The sequence below is a fragment of the Physella acuta genome, unplaced genomic scaffold, assembly GCF_028476545.2.
Source record: "Physella acuta isolate Inbredline_101_S28 unplaced genomic scaffold, ASM2847654v3 ptg000923l, whole genome shotgun sequence".
Lineage (NCBI taxonomy): Eukaryota > Metazoa > Mollusca > Gastropoda > Physidae > Physella > Physella acuta.
The window spans coordinates 307,239-316,539 of record NW_026732440.1 but is presented as its reverse complement, the minus strand read 5'-3'; the positions used below and the strand labels follow the sequence as shown (position 1 = coordinate 316,539).

The following is a 9,301-nucleotide window of genomic DNA, read 5'->3' as shown; positions in this document are numbered from 1 at the left end:
TGTGGGAGGAGTATGTTTCCAGGGGTTTATATGTGGGAGGTGTATGTTTCCAGGGGTTTATATGTGGGAGGTGTATGTTTCCAGGGGTTTATATGTGGGAGGTGTATGTTTCCAGGGGTTTATATGTGGGAGGTGTATGTTTCCAGGGGTTTATATGTAGGAGGTGTATGTTTCCAGGGGTTTATATGTGGGAGGAGTATGTTTCCAGGGGTTTATATGTGGGAGGTGTATGTTTCCAGGGGTTTATATGTGGGAGGTGTATGTTTCCAGGGGTTTATATGTGGGAGGTGTATGTTTCCAGGGGTTTATATGTGGAAGGTGTATGTTTCCAGGGGTTTATATGTGGGAGGTGTATGTTTCCAGGGGTTTGTATGTAGGAGGTGTATGTTTCCAGGGGTTTATATGTGGGAGGTGTATGTTTCCAGGGGTTTATATGTGGGAGGTGTATGTTTCCAGGGGTTTATATGTGGGAGGTGTATGTTTCCAGGGGTTTATATGTGGGAGGAGTATGTTTCCAGGGGTTTATATGTGGGAGGTGTATGTTTCCAGGGGTTTATATGTGGGAGGTGTATGTTTCCAGGGGTTTATATGTGGGAGGAGTATGTTTCCAGGGGTTTATATGTGGGAGGTGTATGTTTCCAGGGGTTTATATGTAGGAGGTGTATGTTTCCAGGGGTTTATATGTGGGAGGTGTATGTTTCCAGGGGTTTATATGTGGGAGGTGTATGTTTCCAGGGGTTTATATGTGGGAGGAGTATGTTTCCAGGGGTTTATATGTGGGAGGTGTATGTTTCCAGGGGTTTGTATGTAGGAGGTGTATGTTTCCAGGGGTTTATATGTGGGAGGTGTATGTTTCCAGGGGTTTATATGTGGGAGGTGTATGTTTCCAGGGGTTTATATGTGGGAGGTGTATGTTTCCAGGGGTTTATATGTGGGAGGTGTATGTTTCCAGGGGTTTATATGTGGGAGGAGTATGTTTCCAGGGGTTTATATGTGGGAGGTGTATGTTTCCAGGGGTTTATATGTAGGAGGTGTATGTTTCCAGGGGTTTATATGTGGGAGGAGTATGTTTCCAGGGGTTTATATGTAGGAGGTGTATGTTTCCAGGGGTTTATATGTGGGAGGTGTATGTTTCCAGGGGTTTATATGTGGGAGGTGTATGTTTCCAGGGGTTTATATGTGGGAGGTGTATGTTTCCAGGGGTTTATATGTAGGAGGTGTATGTTTCCAGGGGTTTATATGTGGGAGATGTATGTTTCCAGGGGTTTATATGTGGAAGGTGTATGTTTCCAGGGGTTTATATGTGGGAGGAGTATGTTTCCAGGGGTTTATATGTGGGAGGAGTATGTTTTCAGGGGTTTATATGTGGGAGGTGTATGTTTCCAGGGGTTTATATGTGGGAGATGTATGTTTCCAGGGGTTTATATGTGGGAGGTGTATGTTTCCAGGGGTTTATATGTAGGAGGTGTATGTTTCCAGGGGTTTATATGTGGGAGGTGTATGTTTCCAGGGGTTTATATGTGGGAGGTGTATGTTTCCAGGGGTTTATATGTGGGAGAGTATGTTTCCAGGGGTTTATATGTGGGAGGTGTATGTTTCCAGGGGTTTGTGGGAGGTGTATGTTTCCAGGGGTTTATATGTGGGAGGTGTATGTTTCCAGGGGTTTATATGTGGGAGGAGTATGTTTCCAGGGGTTTATATGTGGAAGGAGTATGTTTCCAGGGGTTTATATGTGGGAGGTGTATGTTTCCAAAGGTTTATATGTGGGAGGAGTATGTTTCCAGGGGTTTATATGTGGGAGGTGTATGTTTCCAGGGGTTTATATGTGGGAGGAGTATGTTTCCAGGGATTTATATGTGGGAGGTGTATGTTTCCAGGGGTTTATATGTGGGAGGTGTATGTTTCCAGGGGTTTATATGTGGGAGAGTATGTTTCCAGGGGTTTATATGTGGGAGGTGTATGTTTCCAGGGGTTTGTGGGAGGTGTATGTTTCCAGGGGTTTATATGTGGGAGGTGTATGTTTCCAGGGGTTTATATGTGGGAGGAGTATGTTTCCAGGGGTTTATATGTGGAAGGAGTATGTTTCCAGGGGTTTATATGTGGGAGGTGTATGTTTCCAAAGGTTTATATGTGGGAGGAGTATGTTTCCAGGGGTTTATATGTGGGAGGAGTATGTTTCCAGGGGTTTATATGTGGGAGGAGTATGTTTCCAGGGGTTTATATGTGGGAGGAGTATGTTTCCAGGGGTTTATATGTGGGAGGAGTATGTTTCCAGGGGTTTATATGTGGGAGGAGTATGTTTCCAGGGGTTTATATGTGGGAGGTGTATGTTTCCAGGGGTTTATATGTGGGAGAGTATGTTTCCAGGGGTTTATATGTGGGAGGTGTATGTTTCCAGGGGTTTGTGGGAGGTGTATGTTTCCAGGGGTTTATATGTGGGGGAGTATGTTTCTAGGGGTTTATATGTGGGAGGTGTATGTTTCCAAAGGTTTATATGTGGGAGGAGTATGTTTCCAGGGGTTTATATGTGGGAGGTGTATGTTTCCAGGGGTTTATATGTGGGAGAGTATGTTTCCAGGGGTTTATATGTGGGAGGTGTATGTTTCCAGGGGTTTATATGTGGGAGGTGTATGTTTCCAGGGGTTTATATGTGGGAGGTGTATGTTTCCAGGGGTTTATATGTGGGAGGTGTATGTTTCCAGGGGTTTATATGTGGGAGGTGTATGTTTCCAGGGGTTTATATGTGGGAGGTGTATGTTTCCAGGGGTTTATATGTGGGAGGTGTATGTTTCAAGGTTGTCTTTTTAATCAGGGAAGAGTATATATAGAATTGGTTTTTCCAGGACACCAATATTTTCTCGGTATTTTTCTCCACCCGATGACGTGTTAGATCTTGCTTGTAGAGTGGAGTTTTTTTCTTTTTTTATTTACACTCGTGTCCTTGTCTGGCACAAATCCAAAATTATCGCCTTAAAGCTCTTGACGTTCACATATCCAACATGATGGTCTAAGAAATCTAGGCTGGCACAAATCCAACTTTATCGTCCAATGGGTTCAGGGTTGTGGACATTACATCAGTCAGCTGAAAGTTTATGATTCGGTCATTTTTTTTTACCGAAGCCTGAGATCCTTGAAAGAAGTACTTCATTATTATCACAACATTCAATTTTCTACTCAGCTTTTTAGTTACATGTGAACATTTATTTTAACATGCAAGCTTCACTTGTTTAAGGGTTTGGATGTATAAAATCATGCAAGTAGAGCCTTGTGGTGAAACAGTAAAAAATGTTGTTTACCAATTTATTTCTAGTTCAAACGACACTTTTGAGCTTTATAAGCTGCCCTATCTAAACTTATAAATAAAAAAATAAATAAATAAATATATATATATATATATATATATATATATATATATATATATATATATATATATATATATATATATAAGGAGAGAAATGTATATACATTATTTTGTAAAACTGAGTAATTGTGCAAATGAGCATCATTATCAGGAGAAAAGCGACTGATCTCTTGATGAACCTGACATTATCATCAGGAAAATGTGCATTTAAAAATGTGAACCAGATTCTTTTGATCCATGAAATGATGTGATCGAATAGATTTTTAAAAAATCAGATTGCCCTGAGCGTTTCAATGTGCATCCCTTTGATCTTCTAAAATCGATTACCTTGGAATATATATATATATATATATATATATATGTAACGAGTCTTATCCTGCTCGCAGAGCCAAATGTAACGAGTCCCCGAGTCTATCCTGCCGACAACGCCAAATGTAACGAGTCTCTGGCTACCCTGCCGACAACGCCAAATGTGACCTTCCCGAGTCTAACCACTCATTCCACACAACATTGACCACAGCATAGATACTCGAAGATGCAGGTTCATTATTGATCCCTTTATTACATGAATCAAAGAATGCTTCACAATAATATAATGAATCAAGAGAGATGTTTCACAATAATAGTCTGAATCAACGGACCCCCAACAGTCCTCACTAGGCTTCATCTAACTGAATACACATGTCTAACGTCCTTCTTAACACAATATAACCAACTTGATACTGCCACACAGACTGACTGAGAGAGACTGACTTTCTGAGAGACCGACTGAGCTCAGCCGTCGCCTTCCTTATATCCCCTTCATCATCGTACTCATATTCGGTCCTATCATAATCGTAATTGTAATCGATTCTAATCGTTACATCAGACTGTTAATTACGCCGCTTCTGTCGTACAGTCCGATTTTAATAAGCCACCTGCATCCTGTCACATCAAAGTTGACAGACCGTCTTTTGTATCGCTTCCCGAGATATTACGCCTTGGCATCAGCCAACACCTGCACTGTGACGTCAGACTGTAACACGTTATGTCTCCTGGTAACTTCCCCTAGTTACATCCACCCCTGCCTTTTTTTGTGTGTTATCAACCACAAACAACGCTTGGCAGGTGCAGTCCTTCAAAGTCCATCGCACCACCGTAAAAAAAAATCCATTGTTCCACTCACTGTCAATGTCGTCACATTCGTATAAGATTGACAGTTATCCCTATTTCACATATCCAATGTGTCTACATCATCTTCCTCAGACACAAAACAGTTCTAGAATTCACATCCACCTTTTTTCGTTTGGTGCCTTCACCAGTTCACTTTTATGACTTTTTGAACAGTCTGTTTTCATACCAGCGCGACCATGAAAGAATTGATGGTTGCTGACAAAAAATTTCGTATTCTTTCTGTTTCTCAAACTTCTCCGCGGACCACTTATCTGATGGTCTACTGTCTCTCTGCTTTTGGAGGGACCGGGATCCTCCTTGTTGCCGGTATCCTCCCTTTGTGTGTCGCTGTTGCTCTGTTGATGGTGACATGGTTCCGGGATGGGTATGAGAATTTCCGTTATAGTTTCCGGTTCCCTAATTGTCTTGGGTTTCCTTGTGTGTAACTGCTCTCCTTGACTATGACAATATTTCTTTAATTGAGCAATATTCGCCCACCGATCCGGTTTGGTGTGATCGATGGGTCTTATCTTAAAGGGGCCACCTGCTACTTTAGGCATCTCCACGACTTGCCATATCTCCTGTCCCCAGAGATCGTTGATTTTGTTTCTGCCTAACGGGTGGCTACGCAGTAATACCCTGTCGTTCAGTTTGAGTGGCGGGTCCTTTGTCTGTACCGGCGGTTCCCTTCGCCGTGCTTCATGTTCTAGTCTTTCCTGTACTACCCTGTACATTTCTCTAATTCGTCTCATATGTTCATTCACATATTCCAGTACAGTGTATGAGCCAGTCATACTCTCCTTTTTTCCTAGGAACAAGTCAAGGGGCAATCGAGCCTCCCGTCCGAACAGCAACATGTATGGCGAAAAGCCGGTTGTGGCATGGGGTGTGCAGTTGTATAGATATACCAACTCTGGGAGAAAATCAGGCCAACGTTTTTTCTGTTCAGGTTCTAGAGTACGCAGCAAATCATGCATGCTGCGGTTGAACCGCTCGCACTGTCCGTTTCCTTTCGGATTAAATGTGGTTGTTCTAGATTTGTTGATCCCGTAGTGGCTGCACAGTTGGTTAATTACTTCTGACTCGAAGGCCCTTCCTTGGTCAGAGTGTAATTGTCTTGGTATGCCATATTTGATGAACCAATGTTCTATTAAGACCTTTGCCACTGTTTTGGCGGTCTGATCTCGTGTGGGCACCGCCACAGTCCATTTGGTGAAAACATCAGTCATTACCAACACATGTTCCGTCCCATCCGATGATTGCTCCAACGACGTAAAGTCCATAGCCACAATCTCTAGTGGTTTTGTCGCTAATAGGTGTCCCGATGGCTGTCTCATTTTGACAACTGGCATTTTCGCATGCTGACACCTCACACAAGCCTCACAATGGCGTTTGACCTCCATTTCCATATTGGGCCAGTAACACCTCCGTCGTAATATTTTGTGCGTCCTGTCCTGACCCTGGTGTCCTGCCCTGTCATGTGCCAACCTTAGCACTTCTTCTCGTAATTGTCCAGGCACCACCACCTGGTGTATTGTCCCATCAATTTGGTCATGAATTCTCCGCATGAGAACACCATCCTTTATACTGAGACGGTCCCACTGACTCAGTATTTTCTTTGTTTCTCGACCAAATTGTTCTCTTTCCCTTCTTCCTGGGAATTTTTGTTCCTGGACGTGTTTCAACAGCGGCTGTAAGCCACTATCCGTTCTCTGGGCATTTCTTATCTCTTTGTGATTAAGGCAACTAAAATCACCAATGTCCATATGTCCGGGCTCTGTGGAAATGTGCTCCACCCCGGTCTGTCCGTTCTGCCTCACTTGCACCCCGTGAGGGATATCTGTTGACGCTCTGACCTCACATATTCCTGTCAGCGTTTCTTCCTCATCGCCCGGTCTCTCGTAAGGATTCCTTGATAAGGCGTCCGCATTGCCATTGGACCGCCCCGGGCGATATTTTATCTCTAGGTCAAAGAGTGCCAATTCTGCTGCCCATCGCTGTTCGATGGATCCCAACTTTGCTGTCTTTAGGTGACTCAAGGGGTTATTGTCAGTGTATACCACACATTTAGCACCTAATAGATAGTCCCTGAATTTTTCCGTCACAGCCCATTTTAATGTCAAAAGTTCTAGTTTCATGGCGCTGTAATTTGTCATGTTCTTCTCTGATTCCTTCAGAGCTCGACTGGCATAAGCAATAACACTGAAACCTTGCTTTTGTTGTTGTGATAGCACAGCTCCCAGACCTTTAGAGCTGGCGTCAATTTCTAGCCGAAATGGTTTGTCAAAGTCTGCGTATCCTAATATCGGCGCCTCTGTCAAAGCCTTTTTCAATAGCTTAAACGAGTTCAGGCATTCCTCAGTCCATAATTCACCTATCCGTTGTGTTTTACCTTTCTTTTTCTCCTTACTGTGTTTCTTTGTCATTTTGTTTACCAAGTCATGCAATGGTGCGGCAATTTTTGCAAAACCAGGCACAAATTTTCTATAATAGGAAGCAAAGCCCAAGAATGATCTGACCTCTACCGTTGTTGTTGGCTGTTTCCATTCTTTAACAGCTGCAATTTTATCTGGGTCAGTGGCGATGCCATCCGACGAAATCACGTAACCCAAAAAATGTACCGATTTCAGACCGAAGCAGCATTTGTCTGGGTTCAGCTTTACTCCTATCTCCCTAAGACGGAGAAACACTTGTTCTAATCTTTCTAGATGGTCCTCCCAAGTTTTTGAATAAACTAGTATATCATCCAAGTACACCAACATTATTTGAAATAGAAAGTCACTCATAGCACTCTGCATTACTCGCTGGAATGTAGCAGGTGCATTAGTTAGACCAAACGGCATACGGGTCCACTCGTACAGTCCCAGTGGAGAAATAAATGCAGTTTTATGTTGATCGTTGGGGTGCATGGCCACTTGGTGGTAGCCACTAGCCAAATCCAAGGTAGAAAAAAATCTTGCTCCCCCCAACGCATCAAGACATTCATCAATACGAGGCAAGGGGAATGCATCCCTTCTTGTGATATTGTTCAATTTCCGGTAATCACAACACAGTCTTATCTCCCCTGACTTCTTTTTTACCACTACTATCGGTGCCGCATACGGGCTAGTGCTTGTTGTAATAATTCCCTTTTTTAGTAGATCGTTCAGGTGAGCTTTCACCGCAGAGTAGTGACTCGGTGGTAATCTTCGATAAGGTTGCGCCACCGGCTTGTCTTGTAGTAAGGGTATCTGGTGTTTTATTACTTCCGTGTAACCCAAATCACCCTCGTACGAGGCAAATATATCCCTGTACTTATTCAACAATTCATTTAGTTTTGGGTCCTCAGTTTCCGGGAATGTATATGATCGGCCATCCTCTTTCTTCACCTCGGCCGTCACATTGACCGACCTAATTGTTACTTCATTACTGCTGGTATTGCTCAGTTCGATGCACTGTGCCGACCTTTGTACCTCGACGTTCTGTGGTACTCCTACCAGAGTATTAGGCGGTATAAAAATTTCCTCATCCAAAACATTTGCCACTAGTCCTTGAACTAGTCCATTTTCCGCTGATGTGTATGTCCGCAGTAACACGACGCCTGCCCTCAGTGCGGCGCCACATGGTTCTATCATCACATCACCATTCACGCTTCTATCACCAATTTGTAATGTGATTGCCTTGACCGTGTTTGCCGGGACTGATATCCTTCCTCTGGTCTTGGCAAACCTGGCCAACTTGGATCCCCGACCTGGTGTGGTCGATCCGACAATATTTGTAAGAAATTCTGGCAACTGGCCAAGAATATTCATGCCCAACAGGCAAGGTATTTTTGACACATTTGTCTCTAGGTTGTGTTTCGTAACGAACACCCCAACCTGCTTCAACCTCTGTCCCGCCACCACGACATCCGCCAGAAAATAACCACAGTATGGAATGGTTAGTCCATTAGCTGCCGTCAGGCGCATGCATGTGTCAGACCTCAACCTATGGTCTTTTCCTTTCATCCATTTGGTGTAAAAATTTTCCGTGATTGTCGTCACCTGGGAGCCTGTATCCACAATTGCCTTCACCGCGATGTCCCCAATCGTAATCACCATTTCGGGACAGACTCCCATCATTTTGCTTCTTGGGCCATAACCTCGCCCCTCTGTAGCCTGGCCCTGCCTTACAGAGGACGACCGTTTCCCTGGCAGTACCGTGCCATATGTCCGGGTTGTGAACAGGACAAACAAATTGGTCGACCGTCAGCCGTCCACCGGAGTGATGGACCGGCGGGTCGCGGCCGTCCAACCTGTCTCTGTTTTGTACCGTTCTTTTCCTGATTCTCAGCTGTTGACCTGCTTTCTAACCTCTCCAATCTTTGGTTAACCTTATCCAGGTGGGCCAACAGTTGAGCCATCATGGTTTCCACCGTGCCGGTCCCCGTGGGTGGGGATTGTTTCTGTTCCGGCACAGAGACTTTGTCCACCGAACAGTTCGATTGGTCCTCATCCTCGGACCTGCGGATCGCTGAGTTCCTGACCTGAAGGAAGGTCAACTGCGGGTCTTTGTGGACCTCCTCTTTCAACTCTCTCCTTAAGATCGGGGTTGCTAGCCCCTCGATGAACTGGTCCCTCAGTAGGCGTACATCAATGTCAGGTGTTTTGCCCTTTACCGAATCACAGGCCCTGTTTATTCGGTGTGAATACTCCATCACACTCTCCGCCATTCTCTGCTTTAAGCCTACGAACCCCGCTAGCAGTTGCGATCCCGACCGTCTCTCCCCAAAGGTCTCCATAATCAGATCCAGCACCTTATCTGGATCTG

At 44.3% G+C, this 9,301-nt stretch overlaps 1 pseudogene; it reads right to left on the bottom strand.

Annotated features, from left to right (window-relative positions):
- Positions 1-1,390: 1,390 nt before the first annotated feature.
- On the bottom strand, positions 1,391-3,148 carry LOC131953453 (adhesive plaque matrix protein-like; annotated as a pseudogene).
- Positions 3,149-9,301: the final 6,153 nt, after the last annotated feature.